A 21,679-nucleotide genomic window follows, 5' to 3' on the forward strand; every position below is an offset into this window, starting at 1 on the left:
TTGATCTTAGCCAGAAAGGCCGAGAAGCGATAACCTGAAAGGGTTCGCAGTACAGGCCGATGGTCCCCAATGCAGAGCAATAGACTACAGGCCCCACACCCACACACAGTCCGGGAGGCTTCTTTCTCTCACAAACCACGGAAAACGTGCGTGCGTCCTACGCTCAGAAATCACCAGCATGCTCCTCTTTGTGTTCGCTATCTGCATAGCTCCGCCCACATGCAACTTTTGGACACGCCTTTTCTTCGCACGCAATTTCTGGTGCCAAAGCATGCCAAGCCGAAAACATGATAGGAATAGTAGTGAAAGAGAAAAAATAAAAGAAGTTTTTTGCATTGTTAATTGTGATGTCATGGCCCCATTGTTGAGTGTTCCATCAGGGCCCTTGTGATGTCATCCAATACCTGACCTTACTTGACCTCTTTGACCTCTTGACCTGACAAGGCTCTTGTGACACGTGCAGTGTTCCGTCCATTATCCAGGCAAGGTAGGTCCAGCTGCATAGGAAGTGCTGGCCTACTTTTTAGCCTCCAAGTAATCCAGTTCAAAAGATCCACAAGAGGGAGACACAGGCAAACTTTACTCATTCATTGAAGCACTGGAAAAGCTAAATGGTTACATCCAGCCAACTTGATACAAAAAGGGTCAAGCTCAGCAGGTGTTCACAACAGGCCCAAATCAAACGTGGAGGTCCAAACACTTCATTCAGGTGATAAGCCAATTAACCAATCATCAGTCTTAATTGGATCCAGGGTGTGAGGAGACTGGCTGGCTGGGTTGCTTGGTGCTGGAACAAACCAACAGATGATGCAATTAGGAGATTGACAGACTAGATGCAGGTATGCAGAAAGCAGCACAGCACTGAATTACTGGGCAGAGAGACGAGAAGCTGAGTGCAGACTCCGGAGGCAGGACACATGCAACTTTCCACTTGCTTGCTGGAAGGATGCTTGCAATTAATCTATTTCATTCAGTTTTTTCATACTGGATTAGAAGGGGTGCACCGGTCCTGGAGGTACTGCAATACCAGGTCAATGCGTGGAGTGGACAGAGCAAGCTCTTTTTCCATCTCCCTGTTCGAAAAATCCATTTAATATATGTCCCCAGATAGGGGACGTATCAGATATTAAACTGATAAAAAAAAAAATCAGCTCTTAAGTTGATAGCGTCAGAAGACGCCACATATTTGTATTCAAAACAAAGTATGTAATGCGCTTCATCATCCGATCAACAATTTTTTTTAATTATATTTTCCTTATTTTCTTTAAAAAAATACAAACAAAGGACAAACAAAACATAAAGTTCTCTTTTCTTTATATCTTCATCTTTACTTTTTTCTTCATTCCATCTTCTAACTCTTTTTTTTCTTCTTTCCCATTAAGCTCAGTTACTTCCCAAATACAAGTAGTTATAACAGTAACAAAGTCACCCCAAAGTCCAATACTCAAACTTGCTTCTTCTTTATCTTCTTTCTTTTTTGCACGTTGTTTTTCTTTCTCAAAGTCTTTTTTATCATCTTTCCTTTTCACAAAATTCCCAACTTTTACAAGGCCTTCTTTATCTTTTTTTCTTCCCACTTTCACAAAGCCCTCTTCAGCGTAACCACACATTTTTCCCTTTTCTTCTACTTTCTTTTTTTCTTTTCCGTAACTTACAATTTCTTTTTCCATAAATACTTCTTTTGGAGGCTTTCTAGTACCAAACTCAGTTTCCCAAAAACAAAAAACTATTTTTCCATTAAGCCTCATTCTTCCAGTCAAAAAAGAGTCTTTAAACTTGTCTTTTCCCCACACAGTAAATTTTCTTTTGCCGTTCCATACACCAGCTTTGTTCAAAAATACTTTTTGAAATTTCTGAAATTTCACAAAACCAAAATAAAGCTTCAAATAACTCAGTATCTCTTAAGTTTCCACAAACTGGTCTTTCATTAAAACTATCAAGTTTCTTCCTTTCCCAACCAAGGATGACTGTAACAAAAATGCCTTCTTCATCTCTTGATCCATCTCTATATATCTGGCAAATACAATCCACAAGAAGGCTGCCCCCTGCAGCTATGCACAGTGACAGGGTGATCGCCTCTCGTTGCCCCGGGACTAAGCAGTCCCCCCCAATAGCAGCACTGGCTTCCACTGCAGCTATAAACTGCAGCTTCCACCAGAGGCCGAGGGTCCGGGTACCCGTGGCACCTCTGGCCAAGACCAGTGCAATACCTCTCTTTTTTTTTTTTCCTCAGTAAACAGACATTAATCTTTCACTCAGTCCACACTTAAGTGGCTCAGTCTAAATAATGTCTTATATACAGTACAGACCAAAAGTTTGGACACACCTTCTCATTCAAAGAGTTTTCTTTATTTTCATGACTATCAAAAAAATTGTAGATTCACACTGAAGGCATCAAAACTATGAATTAACGTGTGAAACAACTGAAAATATGTCATATTCTAGGTTCTTCAAAGTAGCCATCTTTTGCTTTGATTACTGCTTTGCACACTCTTGGCATTCTCTTGATGAGCTTCAAGAGGTAGTCCCCTGAAATGGTTTTCACTTCACAGGTGTGCCCTGTCAGGTTTAATAAGTGGGATTTCTTGCCTTATAAATGGGGTTGGGACCATCAGTTGTGTTGAGGAGAAGTCAGGTGGATACACAGCTGATAGTCCTACTGAATAGACTGTTAGAATTGGTATTATGGCAAGAAAAAAGCAGCAAAGTAAAGAAAAACGAGTGGCCATCATTACTTTAAGAAATGAAGGCCAGTCAGTCAGCCGAAAAATTGGGAAAACTTTGAAAGTAAGGGCTATTTGACCATGAAGGAGAGTGATGGGGTGCTGCGCCAGATGACCTGGCCTCCACAGTCACCAGACCTGAACCCAATCGAGATGGTTTGGGATGAGCTGGACCGCAGAGTGAAGGCAAAAGGGCCAACAAGTGCTAAGCATCTCTGGGAACTCCTTCAAGACTGTTGGAAGACCATTTCAGGGGACTACCTCTTGAAGCTCATCAAGAGAATGCCAAGAGTGTGCAAAGCAGTAATCAAAGCAAAAGGTGGCTACTTTGAAGAACCTAGAATATGACATATTTTCAGTTGTTTCACACTTGTTTGTTATGTATATAATTCCACATGTGTTAATTCATAGTTTTGATGCCTTCATAGTCATGAAAATAAAGAAAACTCTTTGAATGAGAAGGTGTCCAAACTTTTGGTCTGTACTGTACATCACTGGAACCCTACTGAAAATAAAAGCACTAATCAAAAAGGTCAAGGTTTACTCACGTAATTTTTCCATTGTGTTACCTTCCATATTTTTTCCGAATCTTTCTTTCTCCAATCCTCTTTTTATCCAGTAAAAATATTGTAAAAACCCTGGATAAAAACACTTTTGACGCCTCTTTTGGAGATAAAATAACATTTCTAAAAACCACAAGATTCCTAGAGTCCCACAACACTTCTTTAAAAACGGAAAACAACAGCCATGCAACACGTGAATTAGATAATATTCTAAAATCTTGACCAATAAAAACCTTCTCATAACTAAAATCTCTCCATCCAGTAAGTGCAATAAAAAGACCTTTTAAAACACTAAAAACTTCTTTAGTGTAAAAACAATCCCAGAATAAATGAAAAAGATCTTCTGTGCCTCCACAACCTTCTCTAGGGCATCTCTCAGTCACTTGCACACCTCTTGAATTCATGAAGAATCTGGTTGGGAGGCATCCATGGAAACACAGCCACGTGACATCTTTTTGCTTGTTTGATAGGCCCATAACATTAAAAAGTTTCCATATTTTCGCGGCCTGTGTGGTATTGCAGAATGTAACATCACATTGTAATTCATTTTTCCTCCCAATTTTTATCATTAAATTTTTTTCAGTTTTACTTAACCGCCTCCGGACCGCCTAACGCAGGATCGCGTTCCGCAGGCGGCAGCCCTGCGCACAATCACGCATATATGCGTCATCTAGCGGGACGCGAGATTTCCTGCGAACGCGAGCGCGTTCACAGGATCGGAAGGTAAGCGAGTGGATCTCCAGCCTGCCAGCGGCAATCGTTCGTTGGCAGGCTGGAGATGCGATTTTTTTAACCCCTAACAGGTATATTAGACGCTGTTTTGATAACAGCGTCTAATATACCTGCTACCTGGTCCTCTGGTGGTCCCTTTTGTTTGGATTGACCACCAGAGGACACAGGCAGCTCAGTAATAAGTAGCACCAAACACCACTACACTACACCCCCCCTGTCACTTATTTACCCCTTATTAACCCTTGATCACCCCATATAGACTCCCTGATCACCCCCCTGTAAGGCTCCATTCAGATGTCAGTATGTTTTTTACGGATCCACGGATACATGGATCGGATCCGTAAAACACATACAGACATCTGAATGGAACCTTATAGGGGGTGATCAATGACAGGTGGGTGATCACCCCATATAGACTCCCTGATCACCCCCCTGTCATTGATCACCCCCCTGTCAGGCTCCATTCAGACATTTTTTTGGCCCAAGTTAGCGGAAATTATTTCTTTTTTTCTTACAAAGTCTCATATTCCACTAACTTGTGTCAAAAAATAAAATCTCATATGAACTCACCATACCCCTCACGGAATCCAAATGCGTAAAAAATTTTTGACATTTATATTCCAGACTTCTTCTCACGCTTTAGGGCCCCTAGAATGCCAGGGCAGTATAAATACCCCACATGTGACCCCATTTTGGAAAGAAGACACCCCAAGGTATTCCATGAGAGGCATATTGAGTCCATGAAAGATTGAAATTTTTGTCCCAAGTTAGCGGAAAGGGAGACTTTGTGAGAAAAAAACAAAAAAAAAAAATTCTATGAACTCGCCATGCCCCTCATTGAATACCTTGGGGTGTCTTCTTTCCAAAATGGGGTCACATGTGGGGTATTTATACTGCCCTGGCATTTTAGGGGCCCTAAAGCGTGAGAAGAAGTCTGGGATCCAAATGTCTAAAAATGCCCCCCTAAAAGGAATGTGGGCTCCTTTGCACATCTAGGCTGCAAAAAAGTGTCACACATGTGGTATCGCCGTACTCAGGAGAAGTTGGGGAATGTGTTTTGGGGTGTCATTTTACATATACCCATGCTGGGTGAGAGAAATATCTCGGTCAAATGCCAACTTTGTATAATAAAAATGGTAAAAGTTGTCTTTTGCCGAGATATTTATCTCACCCAGCATGGGTATATGTAAAATGACACCCCAAAACACATTGCCCAACTTCTCCTGAGTACGGAGATACCAGATGTGTGACACTTTTTTGCAGCCTAGGTGGGCAAAGGGGCCCACATTCCAAAGAGCACCTTTCGGATTTCACCGGCCATTTTTTACAGATTTAGATTTCAAACTACTTACCACACATTAGGGCCCCTAGAATGCCAGGGCAGTATAACTACCCCACAAGTGACCCCATTTTGGAAAGAAGACACCCCAAGGTATTCGCTGATGCGCATAGTGAGTTCAAAGAAGTTTTTATTTTTTGTCACAAGTTAGTGGAATATGAGACTTTGTAAGAAAAAAAAAAGAAAAAAATAATTTTCCGCTAACTTGTGACAAAAAATAAAAAGTTCTATGAACTCACTATGCCCATCAGCGAATACCTTAGGGTGTCTACTTTCCGAAATGGGGTTATTTGTGGGGTTTTTCTACTGTGTGGGCATTGTAGAACCTCAGGAAACATGACAGGTGCTCAAAGTCAGAGCTGCTTCAAAAAGCGGAAATTCAAATTTTTGTACCATAGTTTGTAAACGCTATAACTTTTACCCAAACATTTTTTTTTTATCAAAGACATGTAGAACAATAAATTTAGAGAAAAATTTATATATGGAAGTAGTTTTTTTTGCAAAATTTTACAACTGAAAGTGAAAAATGTCATTTTTTTGCAAAACAATCGTTAAATTTCGATTAATAACAAAAAAAGTAAAAATGTCAGCAGCAATGAAATACCGCCAAATGAAAGCTCTATTAGTGAGAAGAAAAGGAGGTAAAATTAATTTCGGTGGTAAGTTGCATGACCAAGCAATAAACTGTGAAATTAGTGTAGTGCAGAAGTGTAAAGAGTGGTCTGGTCATTAAGGGTGTTTAAGCTAGGGGGGCTGAGGTGGCTAAGGAGCCTAAGCCGTACTGATCATAAAAGGAGCTGAGCGCCACATAAAACCTTGGAATAACGAAAGCCATCGGCCTGCCCAGTTCCCTTTCACACCAGCTCCACTTAATAAAAATCCATCCTGCTAAATACCTACACATAGCCGCCGTTCTATTATTGCACTTTAAAATTTTAAAAACCACTAAAAAAAACTCTAAATTAGGAAAATCATACCCACCAAGTTCAGTCCTTGTCATTACCACCGTCCTTCTAACCTTCTCCATTTTGGATCCCCAAAAAAGATAAAAAGTCTCCTTGTCATTCTTCTTGTCCAAATTTTCTCAGGTGGCAGAATAATAGAAGTGTATAAAATCAGGGGTAAAATAACAGATTTGATTATTAAAATCTTCCCTTTCAAGGTTAAAAGTCTTAATTTCCAAAAATGTTGTTTCTTTTCTATTTTCTTGTCTAATTATTCATAACTCTTTTCCCATTTATTATTTTTTTCAAATATAACCCCTAAAACCATCACTTTTTCTCCTTTTGGTATCCCAGGTACATTCACATCCATTTGTTTTCCGTAATTCACAAATTGGCACTTACCCCAATTAATATTCATTCCTGCAATACTGCAGAAAATCCTCAAATGTAGGTTCACTCTGTTTAAGTCAGACTGGGATTGACATGCAAATACAGCGTCATCCATGTACCCAAAGGACTTTATTCTTCTCCCAGAGCCCCCAGGTAAAAAAAAAAAAAAACATCCACACACTTGTCCTTTTGGATGGATAATAATAAAGGTTCCATAGCGCATATAAAAAGAATTGGGGAGAGAGGGCAGCCCTGTCTAACCCCTGACTTAACCTCTACTGCCGAACACACCCTCCCATTTATTGAAACATGACTAAAAACATTTTTGTACATACCTTTTATCACATTTTAAAAAAAATAATCAGGAAAACCCATCTTTTTCAATACACTAAATAAAAATCTATGTGATACCTTGTCATATGCCTTTTCAAAATCTGTTGTTTTAATAAATAAAGGAACATTATTAAAACTAGCATAATAAATTATATCACGTAATAAAACCAGATTATCGGAGATTCTTCTTTCTTGGACCGCACAAACTTGGTATTCACCCACCATATGACCTATTACATCACTGAGCCTGTTTGCAATTATTTTAGTAATAATTTTATAATCACAGTTTAATAACGTTATTGGGCGCCAATTTTTTTTATCTCCTTCTCATTCCCTTTTTTATATATCAACATAACCATTCCTTTTCTCATAGAGGCAGAAAAAACACCATTATTAAAAACAAAACGCACAACCCGACTCACCTCTTCTCCAATAACATCCCAGTAAACACAATAAAATTCTGCAGGGAGGCCATCACTTCCGGGGGTTTTCCCTTTGGCCATTCTATGTATAGCATTTTTCACTTCTTCCTCACTAATTTCTCCCATCAAACCTTCTTTCTCTTCTTTTGGAATGTTATCAGTTAAAACATCACAATACTCCAGAATTTCCATGTCAGTGGCCTGACTCTCATTTTTAAAAAGTGTCTTATAAAAACCACATATATTCCTCACCATTTCTTCACCAAACACTTCACCATTAGGAGTTAAAACAGATTTAAAAACACCTTTGGACTTAAAACTCTTTTTAAAAAAATACCTTGAGCATTTTTCGTCCTCTTCTATATGTTTAACTTTAGATTTATACACAATGTTTCGCCCTTTTTCCAACAACTCTTTTTTCCTCTCCTCTTTTATCTCTTTGATCTCTTTTTCTACCTCCCAGCCACAACTCCTCAATTTGTAAAGTGCTTCTAGTTTGGAAATTAAAACTTCATCCTTTTTCCTTTTCTCTTGCGCTCTTTTAATACCAACATTTAAAAAAAATAATGCAAACCTTGTTTTGGCCCAGTCCCACCAATCCAAAATACACTTAAAACATTTCTGTTGCCTGACACACGATAAAAACACTTCTCTAAAAGCATCTTTAACTTCCACATCTTGCAACAGACCTGTATTTAATTTCCAGTAACATCTAACAAAAACCACTGAGTTCTCAATGTATATTTCCGCAGAAACTATTTTATGATCGGATATACTGTTCATCACATGGTCACAATTAATCACTTCCAACCCTTCAGAACACAATATATAATCAATTCTAGACCTTGACCGCCCACTGTCCGCCATATACGTATATTTCTCGTCTCCGTTGACCATCAGTCCAGCATCCTTCAAATGCAAGTCCTGTACCACTTCATTCAGCAAGGTAGAGGTCACATCTATTTTAACTTCAGAGGTACTTAGCCTATCTTGTATACTTTTTATACAATTAAAATCACCTAAAATTATGGTAAAATCTCTGCCAGGCATAAAAAGTTTAAGAGTTTCTAAAAATGACACAAGTTCACGTTTTCCCGTAGGTGCATAAACACTAAAAACTCTAAAACGCTGTCCTAAAAACACAAAACTTAAAAGAATACAATGACCTGGTACCACAACTTTATAATCTATAACATATTATTTTTCAATAAAATGCCAACTCCCTCATTTTTATCTGTGCAAGGCGACCAAAAAGATTTTCCATGTGTCCATTCTGATTCATGAGGTGCAGATCTAATTACACATTCCTGTACGCAAATTATATCAAACTTCACTGTTGCCAAATAATAAAACACCGCTGCCCTCCTAGTGCTTGAGCCAATTCCCCGCACATTCAGAGTAGCAACGATTAGAATCATAATGACAAAATTGAGAATATTAACAGCCATCTTACTGATTTGAAAAAGTCTGACTCAAAACTCTTCTTTCTACTCCCAAACCACAATCAGGCGATTCTGGATCAGAATCCCTGTCGCCCCGCATGAGACCAGAGTAAACAGGGTCACTCTGCTCCCCAGACCAAGCACCTTTCTCACCTCTTTTATATCTTTTCACATCTAAAGTAGGAAGATCTTCATCAATTTCAAGCTCTGCTTCACTATTAACACGCTGACCTGGAGTTATAGGGGCATCAGAATCATACTCTTATCCTGACACTCCATCTCTTCCCCCTCCCCAGTCACATGATCCGGACATTCATCCACCTCACTTGCCTCACTGCTAGACACACTCCCCAGCATTTCCACCATCTCAGCAGTAACCTCAGGGGACCTCTTTTCCTTTTCCTTTTTCTTTTTCCCAGCAGCCCCTTTCCCCGCCCCTTTTTTTGAATTTCCCTCCAAACTTTCATGAGCTCCATCCTCCATTTTGTCCACCACACCACCATCACCACCAGACATTTCAGTATTTTGGACAATTACACTTGTTTCACCATCTCTGCATAAGTGCCACCTTTTTTCTTTTGCCCACCTCTTTTGTCCTCAACAATAGTGGCTTTTGACTGTCTTGTGCTAAAATACATACATTTCTTGGCAAAATGGTCTCCACTTCCACACACATCACAATGTTTCTTTTCCACACAATCTCTCACATTATGCCCTGTCATACCACAATTCCTGCAGATTTCACCCTTCATAGGGAACTCTTCCTGCATTTGACCATACGAAAAACAATGCCTACAATATTTTAGTTGCCCTTGGTAAAAACAAAAACCCCTCTCTCCACCAATTGAGAATACCGCAGGAACTGAGCAGTTTTTCTTGAATCTTACAAAAAATCTCCCCTTGCCATTCAAATACCCGTGCCTATTCGTCAGCCTTCTATCAAAATTGACTTCATCGCAATACCTTCTCAAAAAAGCACTAACAGTCATATCATCCACTTTGGGGTTATACATGTGCACGATGATAGCCAACTTTACCATTTGGAACGACGGTATTATCTTCACCTTCTCCAAGAAAGCTGGATTCTTCTCTTGCTTCATTTTTACTATATCCATGTAGATCTTCTGACACAGGCCCTCGGAACAGACAGTAAGATCATAAATTCCCTGTTTAGGGAAGTCTTGTAGTGCGAGCACATCCTTTACCTGTAAATAAGGGAGCTTCTGCAGAATCTCCCCCACGATCCGATCCAATCCAATCGTCATCCGACAATCTTCATCCACCACCAATCGAATACTGTCTTCGAGTCCACGAGACATCTTCGCTTTTTAAATTGCGCAGGCTCACAATAATGTTTTGCCCACAGATCGCACTCGATCATACCCCAGGGCCCCCCGCAAGGAGGACCCTGATATACTCCCTTCAGCCCAACCAAATACAGCACCAGATGATTTTATTTTTATTTATTTTTTTAAACCTTTCAGATCAATATTAGCAACATAAACTGAAACATCAGCATCTCATCAAAGTTGCTTTTATTGTTACATCATAGGTTTCTCTTTTTTTCTTTTCTTTTTTTAAATTATGAAAAACTCACTCCTTCACCAAAAACCTCCACTTTTTGTGCTTCCACCCACCTTCCGCATCCATAACACCTTTCTGCCTATCCCAAATATAAATTACATATAGTCTAGAAAGAACTCATTTTACACATTCAAAGACTGGTACATCCTTTCTCTTAAAAACAATCAAATTCAGTACATCCCATAAGCTCTCCATCACGCACATCATAATGAACCACATCATCCTCACTTTTAAATTTCCACAAGCTCCCATTCCAAACATGGCACTTCTTGCATTAACACTATTAATACCCGTCAAATCCTTAACCAATCCTCCAAGTTTTCCCCATGCCTCTTTTGCATAATCACACCCCCACATCAAATGTCTAATCGATTCACTCTCGCCACACCCGTCCCTTGGACACACTTCCGACTTAACTAAATCCCTTCTCTTTTGCACTTCACGTACAGGCAAAATATTATGATGCAATATCCTTTTGTCTATTCATCACACCTTTCATTGAAATTTTTTTCCACACTTCTATTGCTTCATCCGATCTCAACCCTAAAATGTCGCAAGCAAGCTCATTCTGTCGCACTCTTCTCATAACCATACTCTTAATCTTGAAATCATTCATACCAAAAGACATCAAATCATTCACCTTAATAAAGTTTTCAATTATCATATAACACACAGGACACTTAAACGCAACAGGAATTCTTGCATCACGCACAAACCAATTCAGCCCATATAACATCCATCCTGACGTATACCTTACCATACATGCACTCTTATTACCCTTACCTAACAAGCACACAAACATCTTAATATAGTTTATATTTAAGAAAAATTGAAGTTTCACCAATCCTAAACCACCATTCTCACCCAATCTATACACATACTCCCTTTTTAATTTTTCCATCCGACTACCCCACAAAAAGGTAAAGATCATTTTTTCAACTTTCATCACTTTCACTCTATTTGCAGGATATATTGAGAACACAAACAAAATAATTGGTAGAATTACTGCCTTGATGATCAAAACCTTACCCACTAACGACAGTTCTCTCAATCTCCAAAAATTTCATTTGTTTTCAATTTTTTTCCACACCCATCCCAACTTTCATTCCCTTTTAAATCGTCATTAAACCATACACCCAACACTTTAACAGCACCTTCCTCATTCCTCACATCTTCTAATCTAGTATTCTTGTCACCAAAACACTTAAAAATACACTTTCCCCAATTCACCTTAAAACCTGATGCTCCACAAAATAAGTCCAAACACAATTTTCCTCTCCTTATTGCAGCCATATTGTCATTTTTAATTACAATATCATCCATGTAACTCAACACATTCACAGTTTTACCCATACTTCCGGGAATCAACAATCCACTCATAACTTTATCCTTTCTCATCAAACATAACAGCACTTGCATTACACAAATAAACAACATCGGTGACATCGGGCATCCTTGTCTTACTCCTGACTTTATCTCAACCTCCTCACTCAATCTCCTATTCACCAAAAACCTACTCTTTGCTTCTTTATATAAGCATTTAACACCATTCAAAAACATCTTAGGAAAACCCATTCTTTGCAAAACAACAAACATAAAATCATGTGCAACTCTATCAAAAGCTTTTTCAAAATCAATCAAGAAAAGCATACATTTCCTTTCTCCGGCTCATACAATCTCCAACTAAATCCCTCAATAACACTAAATTATCAAACATACTTCTCCCCGGCACTGCACAAACTTGATCTTCCACAATGACACTCCCAATCACACTCCTCATTCTACCAGCCAACATTTTACTAAAGATTTTATAAATTAGCATTCAACGATGATATAGGTCTCCAATTTTCTATTTTTCTCCTATCACCCTTTTTATATATAAGAACCACCACGCTTTCTCTCATACTTTCACATAATACCCCATTCTTTCACATAAATTTACAAACCTCCACCAAATCATCTCCCATCCATTCCCAAGCCTTCATATATAAATCTACAGGTATCCCATCCATCCCTGGAGTTTTAATCTTTTTGCTTCCCATAACTGCATTTTTTATTTCATCTTTCGTAACTTCATCACTCATAACGGCACAATTCTCCTTAGTCAGCCTTCCCTCCATACATCTCAAAACATCATACATTAACCTTTCATCAACCCATTTTTTTGAGAATAAATCTTGATAAATTTCTTCCACCACACCCATCATCCTTTTGCCACTAACACATTCCCCATTCTTATTTAACATAGCATCCATATTTGTTTTTTCCCACATACCTTTTAAAAAAAGAATCTAGTACATTTCTAATTTTTGTCAAGATGTTCTACTTTTGATCTATAAATTATCTCTTTACCTTTCCTTTCCACCATTTTTTTCCTTTACACTCTCACCTCTTCCAACAAATCACTCACCTCCACCCCCATTGCTCTCACCTTTAACAACCATTCATATCTAACATTTAGCTCATTATACTCATTCCTTAACATCCGTGCTTTTTTATACCCCTATTTTTTTTTAAAAAGATTTAATTTTACCTTTTACCCACTCCCACGATATTAACACATCATCATACTCTTCTTTCCTTTTCTTCCAAAATGCATACTTAGCTTTAAAGGCAGTCATAATTAATTCATCCTCAAGAAAACTTAATTCAATTTCCACACCCCACGACCATATCCTTCCTCTGTATCACTTTCCACACAACATCCTAACATCATATGATCTGAAAACACCACATCTTTTTGTACAAAATCACTACACTTCAAATTATTATTCAAAAAAACAAAATCTATCCTTGAGGAAATATTACCCCTATCTGATTTGTATGTTGGTAAAAGTGGAACACCCCTACGACTTGCAGCATCTACAAAGGAAAAATCATTTAGTATTTGAGATAACTTATTACCTGTCACATCTTTCTTATCACCTTCAATCACACAATTAAAGTCCCCTAAGAAAATTGTAGGCATTCTCCCTGTCAAAAAAACATGCAACTTTTCTAACAAATCTAATCTTTCTTCTTTTCTCACAGAACCATACATATTCACAATCCGTACCTTCCAACCTCTATACTTCACAACAGCAATCATACATCTTTCCACCTCTATCACCATATAAGTGTCAAAGCTCAAATCTGAGTTTTTTAGAAGTATCCTCACACCATCATTCTTATTAGCTGAGGATCCGGACCAGATGGAAGCCCCATCTGACCAATCCTTCCCAGCTGAGGAATCTGAGATCTCACATTCCTGCAGAGCAATAAAGTCCGCTTTTTGGCTTTTGAGAAAGTCAAAGACTGCCACCCTTCTTGCCCTTGATTTTATGGATCTTACGTTCAAGGATATTGCATTAAGTGCAGCTTTGGCATTCATGTAAGGATTTTGTCTCTCACATAATTACTTATACCCCACTGTTTTCTCACCCTATCTCGCCGTGAGGCAGGAAGCCTGATGTAAAGCCCCCAGTCCCTTGAGCTTCTAAAAAAGGCACATGATCAGGTATTTGAGATCTAGGGTACGCACCCTACCTGAGCGGGCTTGCCTCATCATATCCTCCAGGCGTCATCAGGATCCTTTGTCTTTTTGGGGTTGCCCCGCCGTCCTCTTCCGCTGGTCTCATCTGCGTGGTTGTGAAGTCACCTTGGCCCTCTGCCTCCACTTGACTTGACTCTGCTCCAGCATAGATAATGACCGGGGTTTCGGAAAGAGACATTTCTCTTTCTCCTTCTCACTCCCCCTGTAGTCCAGTCTGGACATCCAGGAGTTGGAGTATCTCATCCTCCACACGGGAATCCATATCTCCATCCTCATCCACCTGTTCCTCCACAACCTCCTCCTCCATAATGGGTTCAGGGTTCACAGCCCCTCCCTCGTCAGGTTTTACCTGGTCTCTCCTTAGAACGTCCGCATAGGAGTGCTTTCCCGGCCTTGGACAGTTCCTGAAGATATGCCCCTCCTTGCCACAAGCATTGCACACTGGGTGATTTGTGCATGTTGCTACCACATGTCCCGACCTAGCACATCTATTGCACCAGAGGAAGGACTCAGTGCATCCCTCCTGAGTGTGACCATACTTCCTACATCGGCGGCAGTACATTGGAGCACCTGAAAAGAAGAGGATCCCTGAATCCCTCCCTATAGCAAATTTTTTTGGGGGGTAGCGAACACCACCTGGTCCATCCGTATCCTCCACAAAATGTACATAGTACTTGTACTTCCCCATCCATAGACCCTCACAGTTTTTAACAGCATGGGAAAAACATATGTACGAGCAGTACTGACGCAAAAAGAGCTCAATGTACTCTCTGGTTATATAAGGATTATACATTATTATAACCAAGTGAACGTCATTATTGTAGAGCAAGACAAAAGTAACACCGTCCAACTTTGAATTTTTTTAATTTTCTTTTAAGGACATATATAAATTGTGACATGCACCAGCAGAAGTCAAAATCAGGGTGTACTTACCCCCTCTGGGGTCTTGCAAGCAAAGAATGTGTTCTCTCCGGACATTCAGGATTTTAAAAAGGACTTCCTGGACCAGGTACGGCGTTGTAAAGGCGTTCCTCTTCTCCTCATCGACGATTATGGCAAAGCCATGTTTGACCCGGTCTCGGCGTAACGGACCTTCATGATCGCTTCCCTAAGCAAAACCACTGCCTAACCCCAAAATCAGCGAGCAGCTTAAGCCTAGAAGGCGATGCTGCAGGGCCAAGGGCATGGCTTGGGTCCTCCTGACAAGAAAGATCTTGCTAAAAGGCCGAGAAGCGATAACCCGCTCGGCCTCGACAACCGGGCCACTTATCCACAATGCAGAACACTTCTCAAGGCAACAGCCTACAGGCCCGAGTCCCAGACACAGTCCGGGAGGCTTATTTCTCTCACAAACCAGGGAAAACGTGCGTGCGTCCTACGCTCAGAAATCATCTGCATAGCTCCGCCCACCCACCACTTTTGGTCACGCCTTTTCTTCGCACGAAATTCCTGGTGCCAAAGCACGCCAAGAAGAAAAACTGATAAGAGGAGTGAATGGAGAAGTAGTGAGAAAAATAAAATAAAAGGGGGGATGCATTGTTGATTGTGATGTCAGGCCCCCATTGTTGAGTGTTCCGTCAGGGCCCTTGTGATGTCATCCAGTGACCTGACCTTACTTGACCTCTAACCTGACAAGCCTTCTGTGACACGTGCAGTGTTCCGTCCATTGTCCAGACAAGGTAGGAAGTGCTGGACTACCTTTTAGCCTCCAAGTAATCCAGTTCAAAAGATCCACAAGAGGGAGACACAGGCAAACTTTACTCATTTAATAAAGCAAAGAAAATGGTTACATCCAGCCAACTTGCTAAAAAAGGGTCAATTCCAAGGGACAACTCAGCATCCCAGGTGTGCACAACAGGCCCAAATGAAACCCAAGGTAAGGTGCGTGGAGGTCCAAACACTTAATTCAGGTGATAAGCCAATTAAGCCATCCATCAGTCTTAATTAGATTTAGGGTGTGAGGAGACTGGCTGGCTGGGTTGCTTGGTGCTGGAACAAACCAACAGCTGATGCAATTAGGAGTTTGACAGACTAGATGCAGGTATGCAGAAAGCAGCACAGCATTGACTGACTGGGCAGAGAGAGGAGAAGCTGAAGTGCAGACTCCGGAGGGACATACTCTCCCTTCAACTTTTCCATCCTACTTCCCCATATAAAAGTAAATACAATTTTCTCCACTTTCTTCACATTCCTAACACAAGCTGGATACACCAAAAAAAAAATAAAAATAATTGGAAAAATCGCCACCTTTATAACAATAATCTTACCCACCAATGTCAATTCTCTCAGTCTCCAAAAATTCAACTTCTTTTCAATTCTTTTACCGCACTCATCCCAGCTTTCATTCCCTTTCAAATCATCATTAAACCATATTCCAAGTACTTTGACAGCACCTATCTTATTCTTAACACCCTCAAGACTAACATTTTTATCACCAAAACATTTAAAGGTACACTTATCCCAATTCACCTTGAAGCCTGATGCACCACAAAACAGATCCAAACACAACTTCCCCCTCCTCATCGCAGCCATATTATCATTCACAATCACAACATCATCCATATAACTCAGCACATTAACAAATTTACCCATACTTCCTGGAATCAGTATACCCCTCATAACTTTATCCTTTCTTATTACACATAATAACACCTCTATTACACATACAAACAACATTGGAGACAACGGACATCCTTGCCTTACACCCGATTTGATATCAATTTCACCACTCAACCAACCATTCACCAAAACTCTGCTCCTAACTTGCTTATATCAACATGTGATACATTCCATTGGAAAACCCATTTTCTGTAAAACAAAAAACATAAAATCATGCGCTACTCTGTCAAATGCTTTCTCGAAATCAACCATATACAACATACATTTTTGCTTACGACACGCACAGTCCCCAATCAAATCACGAAGTAATATTAAATTATCAGACATGCTTCTTCCAGGCACTGCACACACTTGATCCTCTTCTACAACACTCCCAATAACTCTCCTCATTCTACTCGCCAAACATTTACAAAACATTTTGTAATCCGCACACAATAATGAAATAGGCCTCCAATTTGCAAGTTTCTTTTTATCTCCTTTCTTAAAAATCAAAACTACCTCGCTCTCTTTCATACTTTCACTTAATTCACCATGTTCCCATATAAACTTAATAACATCCACAAAATCTTCACCAATCCAATCCCAAGCTTTCACATACAATTCCACAGGAATCCCATCCATACCCAGGGTTTTATTCTTTTTGCTTTCCATAACCATTTTCCTTATTTCAGCATTCGTAATTTCCCCACACAATATCATCTTCATTAAGTTTGCCCTTCATCTGATTCAAAACATCATACATTAACCTTTTATCTACCCACTTTTTAGCAAACAATTTTTTATAAAATTCTTCAACCACACCCATCACTTCAACACCACTGACACATATCCCATCCTCATTCAAATTTTCATCCATATCATCTTTAACACCACATGTTTTTTTAAAGAAAATCTGGTACATTTCTCATTCTTCTCCAAATATTCAACTTGCGATCTATATATAATTTCTTTCCCCTTTCGCTCTATAAAAATCTTTTTTTGCTTCCTTGCATCTTCTAACAAATCACTCACATTAATCCCTAATGTACGCAACCTTAAAATCCATTCATATCTTTTATTCAAATCATTATATCCATTCCTTAGCATCCTCGCTTTTTTATAACCCCATCTTTTAAAAAAAAACTTAATCTTTGTTTTAACCCACTCCCACCATAATAACACATTCTCATATTCATTTTTCCTTTTCCTCCACAAAGCATACTCACATCTAAATGCAGCCATAATCCTTTCATCCTCTAAAAGACTTACATTTAGCTTCCACGCACCATGTCCATGTCTATCAACCACATCCCATGAAATACAACATAATATAAGCATGTGATCTGAAAAGTACACTCCCCTCTGTGAGAAATCAATACACTTCAACCCGTTATTGATGAAAAGAAAATCTATCCTAGAACTAACATGGTCCCTATCTGAAATATAAGTGACTGAAGGTGAACCACCCTTAACAACTGCAGTGTCAGTAAATGAAAAATCAACTACCATCCGACTCAAACTTTCCCCCATTACATCCTTCTTTCTCCCATCTATCTCACAGTTAAAATCACCTAGCAAAATAGTTGGTAATCTCCCTGATAGAAAAAACTTTAATTTGTCAAATAATTCCAGCCTTTCCTCCTTCACTACAGAACCATACACATTCACAACTCTCACATTCCACTTTCTGTACTTCACAATTGCAATCATACATCTACCCTCCTCCACCACCATATAACTATCAAAACTTAAACCCTTATTGCCCAATAATATCCCCACCCCATCATTTTTATTGGTCAAAGATCCAGACCAAACTGAAGCACCATTGGTCCAGTCTTCCTCGCATGATCCATCAGAAATGCCACATACTTGTAGACCTATAATATCGGCCTTCTGGTTTTGAAGGAGGTCAAAAATAGCTACCCTTCTTGCTCTTGATTTAATAGAACGTACATTCAAGGATAACGCATTAAGGGTAATTTTGGCATCCATATATTAATTTTCTGCCAAACAGTTTCCAGACCCCCACATCTTTCTCAACCTATTCCACCGGGAGATAGGTAACCTGAGGAGAAGGCAGCTACGCCTCCTCCCTCGAGAAAAGGCGCATCCTCCAGGATTAAAGGCTCCGGATACGGACTACCCCTCATAGGGCTTGCCTCCTCTCCACTCAAAGGAGATAGCACTCTCTGCCGTTTTGGAGTAGCTCCACCCTCATCTTCAGAGCTCCTGACAAAAGCCACAGAAAAATCTCCTTGTCAACCAACCTCCTCCTGTACGGATACCTCTCCACCCCATATTAAAAGAGTATTTGCATAGGAGGGCATCGCTGCCCCTTCACTGTATCCCTGGAGACCAGATTGAACATCAGAGACTAGTGCAGCCATCTCCTCAACCACGGAGAGATCCATCTCATCCTTTTCGTCTGCTTGCACATCTGCAATCACTTCCTCCACCTGAGGCACCTGGTTTGTAACCCCTCCTCCGGTGGGCCCAGCCGGGACACTCCTTACAGGGTCTCTTCTTACCACGTCAGCAAAGGTGCGCTTATCCGACCTTGAAGGGCAGTTTCGGAATACATGCCCCTCCTTGCCACACGTTACAAACAGCTCTGTCTTTGCATGACTTAGACAGATGGCCAGTCTTGCCACACCAGTTACACCTCAGGATGGATTCAGTGCATCCCTCCTGAGTGTGGCCATACACTTAGCATTTTCTGCAATACATAGGAGCGCCAGAAAAAAAGAGGATACCAGCGTCTCTTCCTGAGGCCATGTACCCCACTAATTTTGCCTCTAGTCCACCCCCGCCCGGCAGGGGGACTCCGCGTATCTGCTTATTATTCCTATATTTATATTATAAATATCTGCTTATTATTCCTATATATATTATATTATATTATATTTAAGTGGATTAAAAGAGGCTCCAAGGTGCAAATAAAAAGTAGTGGGGACAAGGGACACCCCTGTTTCACTCCCGACCATAAAAAGACATCCTGAGTCTTAAAACCATTAATTAAAATCTTGCTGGTACAATGGTCATAAAAGGCTCTCAAAGATTGTACAAACCCCTCTGGTATACCCATTTTCTTTAAAACCTGAAAAAGATAAAAATGTGACACACGGTCAAAAGCTTTTTCAAAATCTAAAGATAAAATGGCAACTTTTCCTCTTCTTTCGTTAATATCATTAATAACATCTTTTAAAAGGTTTAAATTATACTTCACAGATACTTCTCCCGGGCACCCCGCAGACCTGGTTCTGGTAAATAATTTTATGGATTTTTTTTTTAACCTGTTTGCACATAGCTTTGCCATTATTTTGTAGTCGCAACACAGTAAGGTGATAGGTCTCCAGTTTCTGATGTCGCTCTTATCCCCTTTTTTATATAATGACGATACTTCACCTTTCTTCTAGGAGCCCGGGAGAACCTTGGACCTAAAAACCTCTTTTAAAAGATAAAACAAGTCCTCTTTTAAAATGCCATAAAAAGTAATATAAAACTCAATGGGTATTCCATCGGGGCCAGGAACCTTCTTAACCCCTTAAGGATGCAGGGCGTACCGGTACGTCCTAACTTTAAATGAAGATTCCGGCGCCGCGGGGGTTAATGGGAACGGGAAATCATTCAGCCGGTATCCTGTCACAACGCCAGGGGGGTCATGTGACCCCCCCTATCGCCGCAAACCGCACGTCAAGATAATCGCCCAAAAACTGAAAAAACTATGGCTCTCAGACTATGGAAACACTAAAACATGATTTTTTTGGTTTAAAAAATGAAATCATTGTGTAAAACTTAAATAAATAAAAAAAAAGTATACATATTAGGTATCGCCGCGTCCGTATCGACCGGCTCTATAAAAATATCACATGACCTAACCACCGTAAAAAAAATTAAAATAAAAACGGTGTAAAAAAAGCCATTTTTTGTCATCTTACGTCACAAAAAGTCATATTCACCCCAAAATAGTGCCAATCAAACAGTCATCTCATCCCGCAAAAAATTAGACCCTACTTAAGATAATCGCCCAAAAACTGAAAAAACTATGGCTCTTAGACTATGGAGACACTAAAACATTTTTTTTGTTTTAAAAATGAAATCATTGTGTAAAACTTACATAAATAAAAAATTTGTATACATATTAGGTATCGCCGCGTCCGTGACAACCTGCTCTATAAAATTACCACATGATCTAACCTGTCAGATGAATGTTGCAAATAACAAAAAAAAACGTGCCAAAAAATCTATTTCTTGTTACCTTGCCGCACAAAAAAGTGTAATATAGAGCAACCAAAAATCATATGTACCCTAAACTAGTACCAACAAAACTGCCACCCTATCCCGTAGTTTCTAAAATGGGGTCACTTTTTTGGAGTTTCTACTCTGGGGGTGCATCAGGGGGGCTTCAAATGGGACATGGTGTAAAAAAAAACAGTCCAGCAAAATCTGCCTTCCAAAAACCGTATGGCATTCCTTTTTTTCTGCACCTGCCGCGTGCCCGTACTGCGGTTAACAACCACATATGGGGTGTTTCTGTAAACGGCAGAGTCAGGGCAATAAAGATAAAGTCTTGTTTGGCTGTTAACCCTTGCTTTGTAATTGGAAAAAAAATATTAAAATGGAAAATCTGCGAAAAAAGTGAAATTTTGAAATTGTATCTCTATTTTCCATTAAATCTTGTGCAACACCTAAAGGGTTAACAAAGTTTGTAAAATCAGTTTTGAATACCTTGAGGTGTGTAGTTTCTTAGATGGGGTCACTTTTATGGAGTTTCTACTCTAGGGGTGCATCAGGGGGCCTTCAAATGGGACATGGTGTCAAAAAACCAGTCCAGCAAAATCTGGCTTCCAAAAACCATACGGCGCACCTTTCACTCTACGCCCTACTGTGTGCCCGTACAGCAGTTTACGGCCACATATGTGGTGTTTCTGTAAACGGCAGAGTCAGGGCAATAAAGATACAGTCTTGTTTGGCTGTTAACCCTTGCTTTGTTAGTGGAAAAAATGGGTTAAAATGGAAAATTAGGCAAAAAAATGAAATTCTCAAATTTCATCCCCATTTGCCAATAACTCTTGTG

General features: G+C 39.7%; 1 non-coding gene across 1 annotated transcript; it reads right to left on the reverse strand.

Annotated features, from left to right (window-relative positions):
• Window positions 1–993: 993 nt before the first annotated feature.
• LOC121006493 lies at window positions 994–1,188 on the reverse strand. Its single transcript, XR_005780310.1, has one exon. It is a non-coding gene; the product is annotated as a U2 spliceosomal RNA (small nuclear RNA).
• Between the last annotated feature and the right edge of the window lie 20,491 nt (window positions 1,189–21,679).

This window comes from Bufo bufo, chromosome 6 (genome assembly GCF_905171765.1).
Source record: "Bufo bufo chromosome 6, aBufBuf1.1, whole genome shotgun sequence".
Classification (NCBI taxonomy): domain Eukaryota; kingdom Metazoa; phylum Chordata; class Amphibia; order Anura; family Bufonidae; genus Bufo; species Bufo bufo.